Source organism: Aptenodytes patagonicus, chromosome Z (assembly GCF_965638725.1).
Source record: "Aptenodytes patagonicus chromosome Z, bAptPat1.pri.cur, whole genome shotgun sequence".
Classification (NCBI taxonomy): domain Eukaryota; kingdom Metazoa; phylum Chordata; class Aves; order Sphenisciformes; family Spheniscidae; genus Aptenodytes; species Aptenodytes patagonicus.
The window spans coordinates 33,886,939-33,909,251 of NC_134982.1; the positions used below are offsets into that span (position 1 = coordinate 33,886,939).

The following is a 22,313-nucleotide window of genomic DNA, read 5'->3' on the forward strand; positions in this document are numbered from 1 at the left end:
AAAAGTTAGAAGAGACAACCTATCTGCCTTCCAGACACATGCCTCATACACAAAGACTTCCAGGACTTCTGCTTTTTCCCTCTGCTTTCTGCTTTCTCATTTCTAGCTGGAAAGTAGTAGTCTGTAAACATACTGCTATGACATTCACACTAAAGAAAGAGCCTAACCTTCAACTACACACTTCTTTCTATTTAACCAGAACTAATGAAATATTAAGAGTTCATGTAGGTGGCTATCAAAAAACATTTTAGATTTTTACCCTGGTGCTTTGAACCAGATAACAAAGTACAAAATACCATATGCTGTGATCACAAAAGCCAGTGTCCTGTAAGAAAGTACACAGTAACTTTAAGCCTTCAGACAGTCCCACTAAAATATTTCAAAACTTTTGAAGACTCAGCTTACATTAATTCTCTTATCAGAACATGAAATAAAACTGTTTATAATACTTGGAGGACATGTGCTGTGTAGTTTTATGGAATTCTCTGTATTAGCACCATTGGCTTCCATGTTACCACAACACTGCTTCCCAAACACAGGCAGATAAAAGTTATTGTGCTCCCTCTCCAGGAAGATGCCACCCACGTGACAAGAGATACCCAAATTCCACACGAAGCACTGTCTCAACAGCCACAATGTTGTGGTTGCCAGTCTTCTGAGGAAAGCCCAAAGCTGTGCACATTACACTATGAAAAGCAGTACATAACCACTGCTGTAAATGGCAGTGGTTACTCAGGACTCAACCATTCCTGCTGGAGTGTTAGCACTGTTCCACAAAGTTAAATCTCAATAGAAAATTTTAGAGGGAGCTGCAAATAATGATACTTTAGAAATTATTTTTTTTTAAAAAAACACATAATCTAGACAGACAATTCCTCTTTTGGCTTTCTTTACTCACAGTCATTTGTTTTACCTAAGAATCTGCCTAGATGCAAGAAAGCTGATTTATTTATTTTTAAATTAATGCATTCTGTTTATTTATACTGATGACAAAGTATTTTTTCAATATATCTAAAGCCTAGAAGATGAGCTTGAAGTTCTACATGGAACACTGCAAAACGCCTTGTGGGAGTTTCATCTTTCACAAAAGAAATGCTTGAGCAACTAATCATAACCCAGTAAAGTTTCTGCAGCTTTTCTATTATAGCCGTTATATCTCTGGATGTGTGTGCTGTCTCAGGAGTATTGTTCTGGATTGATTAGCATCTTTATAATGAAATGCTCAATTACAGCTTTGAAATAGGTGATTATAAAGGGAGTGTGTATTTTCCAGTTAGGGATTATGTTTTGATTTTTTTTAATTATCAGTGCATGAAAGGCAGCTGTAGAAGTTCTGACTGCACTGTCACCTCTTTGGAAAGAAACTATGTTTTGTTGCTCTCACTGTGCATAAGCTAAATTGAATTTCTAGTTATGACTGGTATGGGAGTTTTATTTTCAACTGTCAGGGTGTGCAGTCATCTGTAACCAATTTTTCAATATTCTGAAAAGCCTCATTTGAAGTATACAGTTGCGAATGACTTAGGGACCTTGTCGTTAGTCAACAGAAAACTTTTTCAAAACACTTTCCAACTGTACTTCTTTGGTGTAAAAGAAAACAAAAAAGTGTAAAGAAAGCTATACACTATATGGATTTTCTGCATAACTTCAGCAGCATATGTAAAAACGGCAAACAAATTTTGAGGGCATGTCTAAGTTTGGGCTAATGTCTCAGACTCTCTTATGTATATTACTGTATTTTAAAGACAGCTGCATCATCTTAACGTTGTTAAAACCAATTTCTGCCAAAAAAAGCAACTCATTTTTCCTGAGGGTTAACAGCAACTGCGGGGGTGGGGAAATTGCTTTTAATTTCAAGGGTCAGAAGTCAGGAAAAAAAACTATAAATATTTCCATTCCTTACTACTCTGCATGCTGCAGCACGCCATCAATTTTAAAAGAGGTTTTCTACTGAAGAAACTGATTCAGCTGTTGAGATGATGATGTGTTAGTTTGTGTTGCTTCCTCACCTCAGGTGCTAGAAGATACACTATTGACAGGAGATTTATTTATTTATTTATTTATTAGAATAACAGAAACAATTGGATTAAGGGAAAAAATGGAAGGATGTGTTCCAAGCAATCTCTAACCCCTTGACATCCAGAACCAGAATTTCTCAGCCCTAATCTCTGCCATATAATAGATCCATCACTGCTGCCAGCACAAGGTTAAAGATGCTTGTATAAACAGATACATGCAGGTCACAGGTTAAAAGACAAGGGGAAGAAAAAAGTAGATATGCTTTGTGTCTTAAACAGAATATAAAATCCAAAAAGATGATCTTGTTCAGTTACCTGTAGATGAGTCTATCATGCTTTTCGATGTCCACAGTCTGCATGCTGTTACCTTGCCCTACGTTAGAAATTTTCCATCACACGAGTCATTTTCTAGTAATTACCGCTGTGGAACCCAGGACTACCTCGACAAATCATGTGACTATTGCCTCTTCATTTTTTAAAGACTCTGGAACCAAAAATAAAAAATCTGCTTCAAGCATTACTTTTATTTTTTGCAAGTCAGGTCCTTTAAATATCAAATAAATGTGATTCACTATTTTTACATTTTAGCTAATTCACCTCTTCTTTTCTCATGTTTTGGGGTTTTTTAGCATATCTAAAAAGCCCAAAATATAATTCCAGATACATTAATTTAGTAATGTCACAACTATTGTACTATCACACAGACACTTCCACATCAAACAATTTTATTTGAAATGGTGTAATGGAAGCCCCAAATTTCCAGTCCAAACTTCTATCAGTCTTTGTGTCAGATACTGCTTGAGTTCTAGGACAAAGATGTATGCTCATTTATTGAAGTACCAAACCTTACAACGAATTTTGGAGGATGGCTTGAATTTATCTACATAGAGTTCACTCTACACCTTGTCTGTGGATTCAGGAATGTATTGAAATGTATTGGTGTAATCAATTTGTTCATTTTTATCTATAAAGCTGCCTTTATTTCTGCAGTTGAGATCTCAAATAAGCACATCTATTCAATAGTCCAAACAGCCATCTGATTTGGAATTGAATTTAGTATCCAGCAACAGATAAATGCTAACTGAAATGCAAGCCTTTCTCAAATGAGTTCAAACAAATGTTCTGCTATCTGCTTTTTTCTAAACCTCTCCCAATAGGTGGAGACAAGACTTCTTGAAGTTCCTTGAGGAAAAAAAAAATAAAAAACTTATGCTGATACCCAATCCTCACACTTAAAATCCATTTGTGTAATGGTAATCCAGATCACTGCACAGAATTACCACGGGAATAAATTTACAAATATGAAATCTCATTCACAAACTTATTAGGGAAAGTTTAAAGCAACGCATCATGATCAAACTGATTACAGTAATTCCTACAATCCTGATTCTCACATAGAAATCGTTGGTATATGGTATTATCACTCACATTCCCAGTTCTTTAAATATTAAATTACTTCAACAATTCTATCATAGTTTCAATGTCCTACAACTTTTATTACAGAGGTACAGTTAAAAAAAAAATCTGCTGACACACTGTCCTGCTTCATATTTTGTTTCCTCTTAAGTAGTTCTTTAACTAAATAATTGTTGCTGTCACCCTCAGTGGTTCCTACCTTTTCCTCACAGTGATACCCAGGAGGCCTTAAACACTGAAATCCCTTGGAAATTATGCACATTTAAAAACATATTATAGAAAAGAGGGAATGGAGGACTGTGAAATTATGTTGGAAGTAATGTCTACGTTAGAGAGTAAAATACCAGCATACAGAACAGGTATGCTACTTTTCTGTAGCAATATCCAACTGCACACACATACAATGGTGTCTACTCCTGTGCCATCACTTTGCAGTTAATCCGTGGAAGTGATGTGAACTATGGCTTATTAATGGATCTGCAATGAAACAAATCATGAGCAAACACTACGTGCATAAATACTGCCCTGAAAAGGGATTGTATCCTGACTCAATATCATAGACATGATATTGGACTCTGATCCTAACTGAATCTAACGTACCCAATATTCCACTTAGTCACAGCAAGGCCAGTAAACATCAAAACAAACCGTAATGTTTCAGTAGCTGAGGTAAATGGACTGATCCCTCCACTGCCTCACAGGAGGCGAGTTCTCTAGATCCTGAGTGATGTTTGCAGCTCTTCACATTAAAAAAACCACCACCTTTAAGCAAAGGCATGGGGACATCCTACTAAGTACTAAAACACTACAGTCACTTCCTTTGAAAATGGATCTGTAAGAGAATTCTTTTCCCCCACCTGAAAACACTTGTGCGTCCACTCTGCAATGGGATGTCAGTCTTCACCACGCCTATACACAACACATCTACACTGCAAGAAGCAGGAATTATCAGACTGACTAATTATCAGTAAGACTTTTGACAACAGAACCTATTTGACTAACTCATGCTTTTTTTCCCTGACATTTTTGCAGACATTTTAGTATGAAAAAGATAGATCTATTAGCAAGACTTTCTCCTGTCATCATGCAGGCACACAAATTCAATCAGCTCTTCTAATGAACTGGGAACTGAAAAGGCAACTTCATCTTTTCCTTAAGGTGATTTCAGCATGTCTCTTTTGAGTCAGACACTAAACAAGAATTTTCATTGATGCCTCAAGTATGTATGTGGTGAGGCTGTATTTTTATACATATTTACTTATATAGATATCTTTATATAGATATGTAGATATATGTACTTACACATCCTTAAATCATCAGAATAAAATTTAAAAAAAACTAGAGAAAAGGCATTTGTTTCAGGGTCAAAACCTTTTAGATCGCTTAGTCATAGTAAAATCACTGTATTATTATTCAACTTACTTGAAGTGTGAATGACAGACCTGGATGCAGATTGCCCTGCTGGCAGAGCTCACTCTGTCTCAGAGAAATTATCTGCAGTTTACAATATTCACCGCCCAAGCCTGACATGATGAAAAAGGCAGGCATAAAGCTAAATTTAAAAGATATATTACAAGTCTTTCAAACAAGGAAAATTGCACTGGACTGAATCTGGTAAATATTACCTCTTACTCGTTGTGCCTACTTTTGTCAGCGGTTCTTTCTGGAGGATTCTCCAGAGTGTTTCTGCTATGTTCTCATTGCAAAGAACCTAAATGGTCTGTTGAATTTTTATCAGCAGACTGTGACATGACAGCAGACAGGATATACAATAAATGGAAGAGATGTATATATAAACATATATGTTTATTTACATTATATTTAACAATTACCCTAAAAATGCTATTGTAAAACTATAAGGTGTATATGTAATTATTTCTTTTTATGTAATAAATGCATATAATATATGCATATATTACATACACATATATATTATATACATCAAATAATTAAATTTTTATATGTATTTATTACATAAAAAAGAACTAAATACATATGCACCTTATAGTTTCATACTAGCATTTTTAGGATAATTATTAAGTATTAAATATATAAATTATTAAATACTCCCAGCTCATTTAACGCTTATGAGCCTTCCCAATTTTTTGTATGCTTCTTCCTACAGGTGAATGTAAAAGCACATAGGTTCCCTAGCCTGTGAAAAAAATGCTTAGACACGTTCCCTTTCTTAATACCTATTCCCTTTGCAACTAAACCAGGAAAAGCCTCCAAAACCATGCAAGTGATCTAAGGTCATGATGTAAACATTCTCCTTCTAATTGGGAAGAGGAAAAACTTGCTTAATTTTAACTTTATCAATGGAAGATATTCTAAGAAATAGGTATTATTACCACTTTAAAAAGAGAGGTAAGTCTCATTTGAAATGTCTGGAATGGTAGCAGAAGTTCTACACCTCTCTTTCATTCTGTATAGGTCATTACTCAGATAACAGATCTTGGATAATGCAGGTCTGTAAGAAGTAGAAATTCATTCCTATATCTAAACTGGCAGAAATATAAAACAACCTAAGAAGGCCTTTATAAAAAATAAAGATGAAATTGCAAAATATTTCTAAATTAAAAAAGGATACATTGAATACAGAGAGCATGAAGCAATATCATTACCTGTAAAATCCAAAAGGTGGCTCATTCAACTTTGTAAAATTCTGTTTTATTGATATCTTCTAAAATACTGATACTAAATTAATAATACTTAGTATTAACTATAATAATTTATACTTAAAATATTAAAATAGTAATGAAATTGGTAATGGATCTCAGCATATTTTTATGACGACAGATAAATTTTAATACATTGGACAGATAAATTTTAACACATTTGAGCATTTTCATGATTTTATTATTTGCTAAAGCCGTAACATTGTAGCAGGAATAATCTGGAGTAAATATCAATGGCTTGGAAATAAATTAGGCTGTGAAGAACACAGGTTCACTCTAACAATCATAAATCATAGAACCAAAGGAAAGATGGTCTCTTGATTTAAGAGTTTCTTTTAATCTTGCTTTGATTGTATTAGCATTAAAGGCCAAAACAGTAAAGTAACATCCTTGCTCCCCCAAATCTAAACTCATACTGTAATAACAAGGACGGAAAAACTGAAATAATTAAAACTTGAAATCATATTGCATTTTGTCAGTATTCTGATGGTAACTTAAACAAACTAGCAAAGAAAACACCAGTTTAATGACCACATGATACAATGAAAAAGAATGTGAAGAATAGAATGTGAAGCACTGACTGTCATTATCATTATTTGTAAAACTCAATGGCTACTCATGAACTTACTTTAAACATATGTTTTGTTCATAATTTTTTAAAAACAATAGCCTGCACAAAACTCAGAAAAATTAGGGAAAAAAAACCCGAACTGTGGCAAATACATATAAACTCATCTTTTTGTAGCAAACAAAACAATCCAGAATTCATAAAGAATAAAACTAAATGGTTTGAAAGATTGTGTTCTACCTATTATCTATTCTAGAACAACACTTTTTTTATCATAAAACATGATCTCCAGGATTGGTTAAATCATGGAAACTTTCAATGGTTATTACACAGTGGCTTCAGTTTATCCCTTATTCTGAAGAATTTAGATAAGAAAATTCTGAATGCAAATTCCCGTGAATAAGGCTATGCTCAAATTAAAGCATGAAATTAAGCTGGCTAGCCAACTTCCATTATTTGTTTTGCAATTACAGAAAAAACGTGCTCCCCCAAAACCCCAATACAATGCAGTCTTTTAGCCCATATTAAATCATATATACTTCCACTACTCTTCGATACTGTAAAAGCCACACTATTTTAGAACACATTTAAACCAAATCTCACAATAGGTGTCAGAAAACAAATTAAATTTCAATAGAAAACATTTTTTAAAATGTTTTCATGTTAACTTGATAATAAATTCTAAAAATTTCATCTGTAGTTACCGAACTGAATTTGCAATTCATGCCATTTGTTTGTACCCATTACAGATTTGATCTTTATCTACTGTTGCCGACTTCTTTTGCAAGCAGAAGGCAGATTCTTATAGGCTTTGTTTTCTATTTCTTTTAATGAATCTCTTAGTCATACGCCATAATTTACTATGAGAGTTTTTCCCGATCTCAGAAAAGAAACAGTTAACATATACACTAGTCTCAAAACCTGCATTAGCAGTAAGCACAAATAGCTGAATGCAGAGAAGCTACTGAAGGAGGACTTTCTTACAAAAACGAGCTAGCAAGAGACTCTAAGTTTCCCAAATTTGCTGTAGGCGAGGATCTTCACTTCCTGATCTTCAAGCTTAGACAAAGCATTAGAGTACCTAATGACCTTCTGTATTTCAGAAATAAATCTCTCCCCTTGGTAGACCTGATGTCAGCCTTGGCTCTTCCTATGAAAATGAAAAAAAAAGAAAGCCCAAATCTTAAAAGTAAACACTTAGGAGAAACCTAGGAAAGAATGCTTTTGCTCATAGCAGCAAGCACTAACCACAAACATGAAACTCTTCCATAAAAGTAGAAATCTGAGCACACTAAAATGATAAAAGGTGAATTACATGAGTAGAATGGTCTGCTCCAAATGATTTTAACAATGTCACCATTGAAATATTGCTAACCACTTAGTTTACACTACACGCTTCCTGAAAAAATCTCAGACCAAACATCTCAAGACCAGAACAATCTCAACTGTATTCTATTCAGACAGAATTAAAAATCAAAACCAAGTCTAATTTTGTGGAAAACTAAGGAAGTGGTCTGAGACAGAAGGCTGCTATCTATCACTCAGAAAAACAAGGCTGAGAGTAAAATGTCCTAAGTGTTCTTGTATTTTGCCACATAATCACAATGCGGCCTTTTGAGATAGTTCACGTAGTCATCTCAGAGGATAGGGCAAGGTCTTTCATGTATGTATTTTTACTATAATTCCCAATCATTTATAAAAACTAAAAGTTAAAAACGAGCTTTGCTTAATTTAGTTTTAAGTCAATATTTGAGGCTGGTAAATAGCTGGTTTCTCTGATTCGCTCCTCCCTCTGTAAAATAGAAAGGAACAGTGCTATCCTTGCAAACTTAAAAGCCTTTATTTAGTTTATAGCAAAGAAAAAGACCAAGATCCACTCTCCTCCCAAAAAAACCCTCCAGTAGATTCAGTAATTCAGAACAGTTCACAATTTAATGTCACTGTTAGTTTTAGATTGGTAGAACAATACCTTTTTCAAAAATGAAAAAGTTTTATCTTGACATTTTCTTAATTAAAGTTTTCTCAGTTTTTATTTAACATATCCAAAAATTTAAAGTTAGAAAGCTAAAGTAACAATCAAAATCAAACTGAAATAGTCTGTCTGGTGTCAAATGACGTTTCTTCTCACCTGAAGATTAAATGGCTTCAACTTTCCAGTTTGGAAGAAATAGAATTGCTTCAGAAGTGCTAATGAACTAAAAAATCTACTACTGACACACAGTTACGGCACAGTTGACCACAAACATTGAGATTATTGGGGAAAAGAGGATGAAGGAAGGCATATGTAAACCTTTAATACAGCTGGATAAGCAGAATGGCACACTTAAAGAAAAAAAATATATCAAATATGTGTTGTCAAATTCAACACTGAATTGTTGCATTCTCTGATGAAAGTGGAATACTTGCCCAACACAAGAAGGCAACAAAAGTAAATAATCTTCATCAGTAGCCTCCAAGTAGGATGTTTGTCTTTCAATCCTGTCATCTCTTACCTGTCCTTATATTTCAACATTTCCAGTAAGATTAACTTTCAATGGGAAATTTATAATATTCACATGGAACTGTAAAATTTATCTTTGACACAGAAGGCTGATTTTTTAAGAAGGATGTAAGAGATTTCTGTAAGTATGGTTTTCTGGCTTGGCTATTACTGGATAAATAATGTTTCTTTTTTAAGAGGGATAGAGATTTTCCTACAGTGAAGTACAATTTCAGACAAACTACACATCACTTTGGTATAGCATAAAAAGATCTTCAATCTCCTGTTTGGTTTTGCCTTCATTCCATCCAACTTTGATACTTAAAATTAAAAATCTCTTGATTCACTGTGCAACAGATCTTTCTTATTACAGAACACTTTCATGCCATAATCCTAGCCATAGATACAGAAGTGTCTCTTATACATCACAGTTCCCCCTGTGGGAAAACCTGGAACATGCACACTCACTCACGAGGTTGTTAAGCAAAAAAATATCCTGCAACATTGTCAGCTACCAAGTCAGAAAACTATTTACCAAAGAAACTTAGCAGACTAGATCTTCATTACTTTTTAAACAGGAAGGTATTATGAAGAACTGGAACAGAAGTGATGCTAGAGATGAATTTTCTAGGGACTGGAAAGTGATAATAAAAGCAAAGGTAACATCTTTAGCCCTTTCTCCAAGGGAAGGTGGAACACATCATATATGCACAGACCTTTAAAATACTTCCCCTTAATGCTGTGAGAGACATATGGTGTGTAAAGCCCAAGCACAGTGTTCTTGTATTAAAAGTACATTACCAGCACCAATCTATGTGTCCAAAACAGTCGAACTTTCTTGCTTTCTGACAGCTACAGAACAATTATGTAAATCCTGAAAGAAATGATCAGGACATTACAGGTGTCTCATTTGCACTTGTTGTACAAAGAAGTCAACACAAAACAAGCATGTCACGTCTTATTTCTCTTGAATAAAAATTGCTTAAAGCTGATATGTGCATTCCTTAACTTGTTCTAGCAATTTGCTACCCTATTTTCTATTCTATGTACAGCATTGTTTGACAATTGTTTCATAGAAATTGTTTATTTATTCCTCTGACAAATACCACTAAGACACCTTGATCTTATTTTACTCGGAAGAAGACCTAACCCTAATGGGTAAGTAATTGACTATGTGTAACTATTTGTAACAGAGACTTGATGTTGTCTTAACTTTCACACTCATCTAAACCCAGGCAAATGGCATGTGAACAGCTACCACTGTGATTTGTCAATAATTTTAACATTTAGTTTGATTTTTTTTTTTTAAAGAAACTATGAAGCTGAACTTTGTAGCTATGCATAACAAGAATTCCAAGTTGATTGGGGAAGGCATGATGAATCAGTCATCAGCTGTGAGTAAGAGTGTCAGACTTACTCTAGTTGAGTGCAAGTCAGAAGTAAGCCCACTGAGCAAAATAAGCAGTACATTGCTTCAAATATGGTTTCAAACCATACTTTACACAAAAAAAAAAAAAAAAAACAGTTGAAAAAGAAACCGGCAAGACTCAATGAAAGGGTTTTTTCCTGCTAGTAGAGTATGGTGAGCTAGAAAATAGGGTAAAATATTGGCTTTTCAACCAGGAAACTATACACAGGTCAAGAGAATTTCTCCTCTGACCATTGCAAGTTTCTCAGAATTAGAGCAAATGGAAGGCCGAGTCAAAACAGGTATTTCTGAATCACCTCGCTAGTTCCAAATCATCAGGCTATACAAGGTCAGCCAAGCAGTTCCAGGATCCCTTACAGAAATAATGGCAGTAACTCTAATATTATCTTCTGAAAAAAATAAAAATAAATAAAAAGAAACAACAAACAAACACTACACACACATACACAAACACCTGCTATCATTCAATTCTTAATTAGGCAATAAAAAGTTGGGGGTCCTCAGGAAGACATGAGGTACCTAGACTTCTAAAAGTTACTACTGCAGGTGGCTGGCATTTCTCCCTTTTTAGTTGCATTCCAAAACTTTGCACAGTAATACAAATCCTATTATTTCCAAAACAGTCTTTTCTTAATCTTCTATGATGTAGTTTACATAATTGATAAAGGAAGAAGAATAATGATCTACAGTCCCTGATAATATTGAATATCTGTTTAAGAACAGCTGCATCACAGTATTGACAGTTACATTTCATGTACATTCCTCCTTATTTTATTACCTTCCCCCTTTACTATACAGAGAAAACTTTTTCTCATTAGTGTTCAGATGTGCAGCCGTTTTTCCTTATTGAAAATAGTCTAAGTTGTTATATTTTCTAGTTTTGACAACCATACAATCCCCTCCCTGCATGCTTACATAATCCTCATTCAAATTGTTGCAGAACAAGACAAATTAATACCTAGACTAGAAAGCCAAGAAACATAATACATGAAAGGCTGCAAATCACCATGACATAATGGTGAAAAAGCAGAATCAAGATCCTTCACTAATGGTCCTACTGCTAGCCACAAGTTCAGTCAACCCTCATATTCTGTTCCAGTATATTCTGTCCCAGACAATTTTAAATATTCTCCAATATTCTTTGTCTGTCTCATGCTGAATATATGAGAACACACACACACACAAACATAACCTGGATTTGGAGGTACAAACTGAGTATCATTCAAATTCAATGAAAACTTCCTTTTGACTGCAAAACAGCTGAACTATTTCAGCCACAATCTAACACATCACCTACTGGAATTTAAGAGCAAGAGTATTCCCATTCATTTAAGCAAAAGTCTTGGTGACATAAAGGTAAACGGGTGTTGAAACGTTTTGTTCCCTTAGCAGCACTCCAACAGTCTAATCACTGTGCAACCAAGGGAATCTTTTGTATATGCATTAATGGTTTAAAAGGACAACCCACAAACACATACAAACAGGCATATATTTTACAAATATCAGGCCTGGTTCTTCAATACAACATTGCTTACTTTGCAGCAGCTAATAAACCTTTCAGAGAACAAAATATGAGAAAAACTTTTTAGCAGGTTTTCAAACGTATGCTTCTTTATTTTAATGTGATTTAATGCTAGTACTATCTGACAGGTTTCTAAAATCACAATTTTCTCTGTATGCTGTCATGTTCGAAAAGCATGTGTGTTTTTCATGTACGATTTCAGTCTGCATGTTTCATCTCTCAAAGTTTGCACTTTTCATCCCCATTTCTGTTGTGATCATGTTTAGAAATCTTTTTGACATTTATATCTAAGTATGCACTGACACAATACAAAGCTCAAAGGTGCTTGCCCTAACAATGATGTGCAATGATTGCATTGCCCAATGCAATGATGTGATCAGTCTTCACAATCCATGTAAAATCCTGTAATTCTGCATTCAGAATATGCCTTCCTTAAACTTACATTGATTCTATCAGCAGCTAAACATGAGGGGGACAGAAAAAATACTGTCTCTTCAGATATGTAAAGCAAAAGTTTCCGTACTAGGTTTGCAGTGATAAGCAGTAAGTTGGTGATAGAAAGGTGGTTAATTGTTGCTAGCTCACAGGATGTACTTTAAGGTGAGATTTACATCATGAACTGTGAGAACTACTTATTATTTAGTGTCAGTAAAAAAGAGCAACTTCAGTCTAAATAGAAGGATTCACTCTTACTTGCTTTACCTTTGACTTCAAACAACTGGTTCTTCTGGCTAGGGAGAGCATTTCCAAACCACTATAACAATGCCTGGTGGTCCCAAGACCCACGAGAATCTACAAATCCTACTGCTGAATCTTCTGAAGGCGGTTTGGAAAAAAAGTATTACCATGGACGATAAATTATTTTACCACTCACTGGTTCAAACAACTGGCATCCATAAATATATATACACATATATATATATGGACACATAACATATATCTACAACCCATGTGAAATAAAAGCATATAAACTGATTCCTAAAGGTTTGCTTCTTCAGATTACGTTATGCTTCAATGACTACGTAAGAACAGTGTTCATCTGAAACTTAAGTGACACCAGATGATTGTGTTTGCATGATTTAAGTAAGAGTTATTCCTCAACTATGGCTGAAAAACTGTAGGGAAAGAGGCCCCAGGAAACAGATACCAAAACAATTAATTAAAAAAACCCCTAACAACAGATCAACTTATTCAGAGGCACAGTTGTTTATCCTAATTATTTAAGTAAGTTATTGGGTTGAAAAATGTGAACTGTGCTTTTTCCAATTAGACATCTACTTAGAGCAAGACAGTAACTTAATGCACAGTGATGAATGCATGAAGCAATAGCGGTGTCAGTTCACACAACAGAACAGCAAAAATGTCAGGAATATAAATTCAAAGAGCAATTGTTAAAATACCTGAAATATTTCATTATCATTAATGTCAGAGTTTTTACTGTTGTATGTGGCTGATAATGAGTGTTTAAGGCATAAAAATGTCTAAATTCCTGGTTGCTCATTACCTGATAAAATGTTGGCATGGGTCAGCGTAACTCATTCCAGAGTGCATCAGGACTCTCTATCATATTTGCAACTGTTCTTTTAATATCCCACAGCCCCAGCAATAGAGGCTAGTTTGTCAAGCATACCTCTACTTCAGCCCATACAAAGAAGGTTGCCACAAACAATGAACCATATGTAAACACTTCAGCATCCTTCCCACTCAGCAGCGCACGTTCAGAGCACTGCATTTATTAGTGTGTTGCCTTCAAATGAAGTTAAATGTTAACATGATTATTCTCCATATTCCTTTTAAATATTGCTACAGTGAGATCCACTTCTACACTTGGCAGCCATCTGAGAAAAAGAAAAGATACTGAGGGCTGAAGAAATGAAACTGTAAGTTCTCATCCTCTGCAGTAATACTGGAAATATTGCCGCTTGGGGAACAAAACACCTACGGCAGTGATTTCCAAAGGAAGATGAGCTCTTCCTAACCTTCAGAAAAGAAACTTAAAGAAACTATTATTATAGCCTTTCCTTCGGGATCATAAGGGACAAGCAAGTAAGGCACTGCTTTTCACCCACACGCAATGAAAACCACAACTCCTGAGCCAGTGTTATTATACACACACACCATTCACAATGGCGTTTAGTTTCTAGTTTACGTCTCTTCCTTTCCACAAGACGACATTAGCTCTCTGCTGAAGAGCTTGTAACACTTACCGAACATGGACCTCGATGGATGACAGGATGTCCTAACATCGCTAACTGGGAACACAGCGCAGGCCTCACACTGCACTGGGCATAGCTGGCCAGGCCTGGGGAAGGGGTGGCACGGCCGCAGGGCCACCCCTGCCAGAGGAGGGCAGCTGCTGCCCTGGGCCGGTCACAGCCAGTTCCATCTGGCTCCACCACACACAAAACCGACCCACCCTGTGCCAAAACTGAACCAACCAGAGGAGCTTGTGGTGCCTCTGCAAAAACGTATTTAAGAAAGGGCAGTAACTGTCAGGGAAAAGAGAGACACCAAAGAAAAGAGGAGAGGCTCAAGCTGGGGCAGACATGACACCAGAGCAGAGGAGAGAGACACCAGGTCAGGAGGGTTGCTAGAGAAAAAGGAGGCACAAGAGGGGATGCCTGCGCTGGACTACAGCAAAGAGATGCCCAAGCAGGGCTGGGGCAAACTGATGCCCAAGCAGGACTGGAGCAAGGAGATGCCTGAGCAGGGCTGCAGCTACGATATGCTCAAGCTGGGACAGACACAGATGCAGGAGGAAGGTACACCTTTGAGGGGACAGCAGCCTGTGGAGGAGCCCACACTGGAGCAGCTGAGCAAAAAACAAGGAGGGACAAAACAAGAAAAGAAACTGCTGGACGCTGACCCCAACCTCCTGTGCCACCTGTCACCTCGCCAAAGGCATGGGCTGTAACGTGCAGAGAGGGGACTGGCAGACAAAATAGGGGGGTGCAAGGGAGGTGTCTGGAGAGGAGCTGATGTGCATTTATCTATGTGTTGTTTTATTGCTTATCTTTCTTTCTCAATACTAGAGTCAATGGTACGTCAATCGGCAATTAACTAAATTCTATGAAATTCCCCGACTCAAAACTATTTTGTTGCCTGCAACACATATTCATTGAAACTTCCTTGTACAGAAGTACCTCCAACCGCTATTACTGTCTATGCCTTGTGGATGGGTCTGGGGCTTTACTCTGTATTTCTTAGTCTACAATTAACCATGCCAAGAAAAAAAATACCACTCTGACATAGCCAGGCCCACCCTGTATTTGGACTGTATGAGTCTGAGTGCCCTGGATACTCTCACAGTCACACCCTTCCACATCCATTAATCCTCCTCTGAATTTCAGATTTAACTACAGATTTTAAAAAACAGGTTTGAGACATAATAATTCTGGGCATGTTTTTAATGTAACATAGAAATCTGGGAAAAAAACTTGTCCAACTTAGGGGTGGGTATTTGCAACCACTGGTTATTTTTTGTTCCAGTTCCAGACAAAGCAGAAGTGTCCCAGATGACCACATGCCAAACAGTTCTCTGTTAGTGACAAAAAGATCAAGCAGGTGGCTCTTGCAGACATAAATGTGAAGAGGACCCACAACATATCCCTCCACTTATACACAGCGAAAAATCTCAAACTGGAATGCTCGTTGAGAACATTGCAAACCACAACTGGAAACACGTGTATTTCATCAAATTTTAATATTATTTTCTTTCTAAAGGCATAAATCTACTATAAGACTGATAACGAGTAAAAGTTTCAATATTGCCTGGGAAATATCCAGATCATCTCTGCACATAATTGGCCCGGGTGATTAGGATAGTAAGAAAATATTTTTTTTTTCCCTTGAGAGCTGAAATATCCTTTTATTTCTTTTAAAAACTGCAGTATGTGAAGCCAAGGGATCAAGTCATTCAAAATGTAAACCTTTGGCTGCCCTCTGGATCTAAGTACAGTATCTGCTAGTGCTGAAGACGCTGGGAAGGGTAACATAATCAAAGAAATATTCATTCTAAATCCAAGAGAAAATATTCTGTAAAGATCAATAAAAAACAGTCCATATAATGTCATAATTTCATAATATTGTGGTGTATATAATGCCTGTTTTCTTTATAAAAACTTGTCTGGTTAACTTTATTTGTTAAAATTTCCTGAAGTAATATGACTTTAAAAATCGTAATTTAAAAATTCTAATTTTTGTATTAATCAAAAAAACACAAAACTGCAAGATAATGCTAAGTACACTAAGTGAATGAACAACAAAAAAAAAAAAAAAAAAAAAAAGAAGTATCTTTAGTCACCAGTATGCACAGCTGCCAGAAACTAATATAGATGTGACAGCAGATAAACTGTGAAATGCCAGTAAACTGTGTCAATTATTCTGGTATGTTTGTTTATTGCTGCTTCAGGACATCACAGAACAGATTATTTTGGTAAGCTATGTCCATATACCGTAAGTGTACACATCTTGCCCAGCTAAAAAGCCTTCTGGGAGTTACTAATTTGTGAATGATCTCTTCCGTGTCCAACTACAGTTATAGCTACTAACCAAATGGAATGAACTTGGACATTAAGGTGTTTGCTTTTTATTTTACAAAAATAATTTTATAAAATTTTTAGAGGTTTTGAGTATATGGAAAGCCTTTTGTTAAACTATTTTGTTCAAATAAAGGGCTGTAATTAAAAAGTACAAATCACCAGTCTCAACATTTAGACACACATTTTAAGGCAAGTGGAGCTCTCCAGTACAAGTAAGTAAGTTACTTCAAGGCACACTCTTATTTCCAAGGTAAATGTGAGAATGCTTACTTCCAAATGAGAGACCAGTATCCTACCCTAAGCAAAACAAAGTTCAGAGATTATGCTCTAATGATTCTCTGGGACTAGATTTGCGCACCCAGTTACTGTCATCTTCAGTATAGTTGTTTGAATAGTACATACAGATGTATCAACCGCAACGCACCTATTTCTGAGTCACACAAGTAAGAATAGTGAAGACAAGATAATTCTATTCAGACTGAAAAAAGATGCAGAGCACAACTATTTGGGAAAAAAAAGAATACAAGCATACTAAAGAAAAAAGAAAATATAATAAAAAATTAGGCAACAAATATTAAAACATTTTTTTCAAATGCCGTTCCCATTTTTTTTCCTCAAGTGATACAAAGAAGCATGCTAACATTATCCAAGTATAATACTGAAAGTAGTACTTCAATCAAATGAACTACAGTATATTCTTTGGATTTAGTCATATTACACTGTGAGGAACGGTTATGAACTGATGATACAGATAACATCAATTTTAGCTCTCTCTAAAAGTATATAGACATCTTTGGCACATCAATTTTAAGACTTTCTAAAGGTATATAGACATCTTTGGCACTTTCCTGCACACAAGCAAACCATTTCCACTGTCTGTAAAAGGTTTAGGGGTCTCTCTGCACCCTCACATTAGCGTGACTGTGGTTGGAAATGAATACATGAACAGCATGATTTTTAGATGACACAGGAAAACAGACTCAACAGCTGAGAAAGAATAAATTCCAGAAAAGATAGTTAGTATCATTTAGAATATGTTAATAACTTTTTCCTGCTGTGGTGCACCATTTGACTCCCTCACAGGAATCCTTCACCTTCTAGAAATTACTGGATTTTAACACTTGGCAGAATTATTAAAATAGCTTCACCTAATTTCTACATAGTACAAAGCATGGTATTTCAACTAGTATGTCAGTATCAAGACAGTAACTCCTATTTCAGTTATACATTTTTTTTATAAAAACATTGTCTTGACAGAATGACTTCATATAATCAATATTCTGCCATATAATCAATGGTTAATTAGCTCATTGGTTATAAATACTACCGTATAGGACTGGAAACCTAAAATGACTCCATCACTTAATCCCAGAGGTAATCTTTTTGTTGGAACAGGCAATACTTTAAAGAGTTATTTCAAATTATAGTGTTCCAAGTACAAGCAGAAAGTCTGGATAGCTGGAGGGCACCGCAACCAGTTTTTGCTGACTACGTCATCCCTGCCTCTAATATTATCACATGACTGAATTGCATAGTTTCACCTTGCAGGGAGAGCAATTAGTTTGCCTACTCCTCTCCCACTGGAGACAGAACAGCAGCCTCCCACATTTCAGACAAATACACAGCACAGAGCAAATTTTCCCATGCTGATTTAAACAATAATAGTTATATTTAATTGTAGATTTCCTCCAACCATGCTAAACCATTCCCCTACTAATCCCAATGTAGGAAGAAATGCATATAGGAGAAATGAAGTAGGTAAAAATAGAAGTAAGTGCAAAGCATTTATTTACTTTTTAAAATACTGCTGTTCCGCTTCAATATTGAAAAATTATATTCAATCCATATATTTAACATCACCATGTATCGTGAGAGAGATGTCTGCCTGATTTTTAATGATCATTCTTCATATATCCTGATATTTTCTCAACAGAAGTGTCAAAAAATGCATTAGTGACAAATTCCCCACACTGTGCCCCTTCAGCCCTTGGAGTTTAACTCCTCTCACATTACAGTATTTATTGAATTTCCAAGCCAAACAGTGTTCTGCTCCATAAAATTCTGACAAGTGGACTCTGCCAAGCTAATAACGGCTTCATTCTGCTGAAATAAACTTATTTCACTGCGGCAAACAAAATGACATGACCTGGAAAGGTTATTTTTAACTGGGTAATGACTCAATTCAAGCCAAGCCTCTCTCACTAGATTCTTGAATACTGTTAAGACAAATTTCTTAAATGTAAGTATGTCCTAACACCAGTTTTCTTCTCTGTTGCACTCTCTGGACATGGGTATGGCAAGTATTTTCAGGTCTGTGTTGTTTGATTTTCTTATTCAATAGTTCAGTAAACTTGTTAAACAATGCCTAGTAAGAATACCTCAGTGGAGTGACCTAGCAAGCTGCAAAACTCATACAAGGAGGTTGTGTCCTCACATGTTCTTCCTCCCACACCATTTTAACATTTTTGTCTATTCCTTTCACAAAGTTACATTAAAATTCCCTTAATATATAACAAATTTGAGAAGTATTGCTTTGAGACACATTACTTGATGTTTTAAGATCTCTCCCCTCTTAATCTTACACTAATTTTGACAACACCGTCATTACAGAGGTGTGGAGAATAAAGGATTAGGGGACTAATTTGACCTTCCAGAAAGGCTATGTCTTCTACATGTATTTTAAGTTCTTCATAATGGTCATTCAGTTAGTGAATGCTAGTAAGGTAGTATTCATGAAACACCTTTTTCAAGCTACCTGTATTCTGCTACTAATACTATGTATTTTCTGCAGCCTATACCCACAGACTAACCATCAGTTTCAGGTCAGATTTACACCAAGTTTCAAATGACTGGAGACATGAGAGAACCTTTGTAACAGCTGGAATCTTGTACAAACATGCTGCACCCTGCCAGGTCCGTCTTCTGAGCACTAATAAAAGAGACAATCCTTGACTGCAAACAGCCAGGCTCCTTGTGAAGCAGTTCGCTAAAGAACTGTTAGAACTCCTACTGCAAACAAAAGGAGCAGAATAATGATCATTCACCAAAATTACGAGTTTCAGAGAATAAAAGAAGAAAAAAAAACCAAACAGGAAACCACAAGAGTGAAAGAAGGAACACTGTCATTCTGTTAAGTAATGTGGCATGGTCTGTACTTTATCAACAGTATTGGTGAAGGAGTAAGAATTTTGAAATGGTGCCTGAAATTACTTAACATTAAGCCAGCAAAATGCAAATAGCTGTATTTATCAGGCAAATGATCTTCTTTCTTCTTTATATTTTTCTTTTTGTAATAAATGCATCAAGTCATTCGAAACACAACAACCAGAAAGTTTCTCAACAGACTGCTGAAGTCTCAAATCAATCAATCCAACAGTTAACTCCGACTTTACCAACCCTTACCCTTAACCCTCGCACAAAGGTGGTTAACAGTACCCTGGGCTACATTAGGAGGAATGCTGCCAGCCGGTCAAGGTAGGTGATTCTTCCCATCTACTCAGCCATAGATTTTATACCTGTCTGTCTTCTGAGAGTGGAAGATACGAATTCATCTATATGCTTGTTTTTTCTAGGAAATACTGTACTTCTCACATACCAGAAATTGTGTGTCCTATGACTTTAGGAATAGTTATTTCTGGCATCACATTAACTTCTCCTTAGACATTTATTTTTAAGTTTTGCAATGTTCAGTCTTTCTTTAGAATGTCCAGCTCTTGGAGTCGAGTGGACAACCTTCAGTTCTTACTTTAAATATGTACTTTTGTGTGTGCGTGTGTGACAGAAACAATGTATAAAATCTGAAAAATTAAATACCCAACCCCAAACAACACAGAACAGGTATAATTTTAACTATTACAGAATAATGTAATCATCAGTTTTGAAAACAGCCACCCCACTAAGGTTTAATGAGAACACAATGATACTGCTATGACACTATTTCCTAGTTTGTTACCCTGCAGCATAAGCTGCCACAGTCTTTATTGATGCTGATTTGAAGTAGATCTGAGAGCACTTACATACCTCGATTACTCTTTCGCAAGATGAATGTAGGAATGGCAAGAGCATTTTATTTACTACTTGACTGATTGAACTTATCCAAACTTTTAGCAAAAAGCCTGATCTTACTAATCATCTGTCTATCGCTACTATTTTTGTTGGTTGTAAGAGACTGAGAAAAGGTAGCCAAATCATTTATCAATGTTATCAATTGTACATTTTAATTCTGTACATTAATACTGCAGCAGGGGGAGGCAGCTCTGTCTCTCATGTAGGACAGCATCATAACACTATTACCAAGGAAAGATGGGAAGAGCAAAGACATCTCCTTTCTAGTGCTGAATATGGAACGCTTCACGAATTTGCATGTCATCCTTGCGCAGGGGCCATGCTAATCTTCTCTGTATCGTTCCAATTTTAGTATATGTGCTGCCGAAGTGAGCACAGAATCACAAAATGGTTGAGGTTGGAAGGGACCTCTGGAAGTCATTTGGTCCAACACCCCTGCTCAAGCAGGGTCACCTACAGCAGGTTGTCCAGTACCATGTCCAGACAGCTTTTGAGTATCTCCAAGGATGGAGACTTCACTACCTGCCTGGCCAACCTCCGCCAGTGCTCAGTCACCCGCACAGTAAAAAAGCGTTTGCTGATGTTCAGATGGAACCTCCACTGTTTCACTTCATGTCCAATGAAAGGACAGTAGACAATGGGTGTAAGCAGAGCAATGGTGACAATTACCTATTGTTCTGTCGCTGGACACCACTGAAAAGAGCCTGGCCCCATTTTCTTTATATCCTCCCATCAGATATTTGTACACATGGAGAAGATCCCCCAAGCCTTCTCTTCACCAGGCTAAACAGTCCCAGCTCTCAGCCTTTCCTTGTAGGAGAGGTGGCCCTTCTCTGGACTCTTTCCAGTATGTCCATCTCTTGTACTGGGGAACTCAAAACTGAACACAGTACTCCAGGCGTGGCCTTACCAGTCCTGGTAGGCACAGGTGGTTGTACAGTAGAATACTGCCAGCTTCAGTAGAGGAACACTCACAAGCACCAGACTGGCTTAGAGTCTGAAAAGCTGTCTTACAAGATTTCTATGTACTCTTATGTCTGGTGTTCAGAGTTCAGAGACACCTTTCCACATTATCAAGTTCTGAAAGAAAAGAGGAATCATTTTAAGGTCACAAAGAGAAACAATCCAGTTCAAAGCTTGTAAAGTTCATTAGAAACAACAGCAAGCATGATTTACAAATGATTCATCAAGAGACATTTGTTTTAAAAATTTCTGCATTCTGAGAACAATTTTGTTTTTTTTAAATACAGGCAAAGTGATAAATGGTAACAAGTTTATAAAAATTAGCTTGAAATCCACTTATTAGAAACACTGAAGTTGTTTGCAGCGTAGAAGCATTTGAAGCAAAACTCATGAAATACTTAAAATCATGCTTGTGTCAGAACCCAAATTTATACAGTATACCCTTGAGAGCTTTCTCACAGGTGCTTAAAAGCAAAAGGTAAACAAACTACTGAAGTTCTTTCTGTTTTATAAGCACTATTGCTTTACATATATTTGTAGGACATTATCTTTTATTTTTTAGCATTCGAATACTGTAAAGGGCATTCACTTGCTTGCAAGACTAAATTTGAGAAGAGGGCACACAGCCTGTTTT

At 36.2% G+C, this 22,313-nt stretch overlaps 1 protein-coding gene and 1 non-coding gene across 2 annotated transcripts in view; both read right to left on the reverse strand.

Annotated features, from left to right (window-relative positions):
• Positions 1 to 22,313, reverse strand: part of PTPRD (protein tyrosine phosphatase receptor type D) — a 1,297,197-nt gene that overhangs the window by 307,520 nt on the left and 967,364 nt on the right. The window lies entirely within an intron of this gene.
• On the reverse strand, positions 20,986 to 21,092 carry LOC143173237 (U6 spliceosomal RNA). Its single transcript, XR_012997493.1, has one exon. It is a non-coding gene; the product is annotated as a U6 spliceosomal RNA (small nuclear RNA).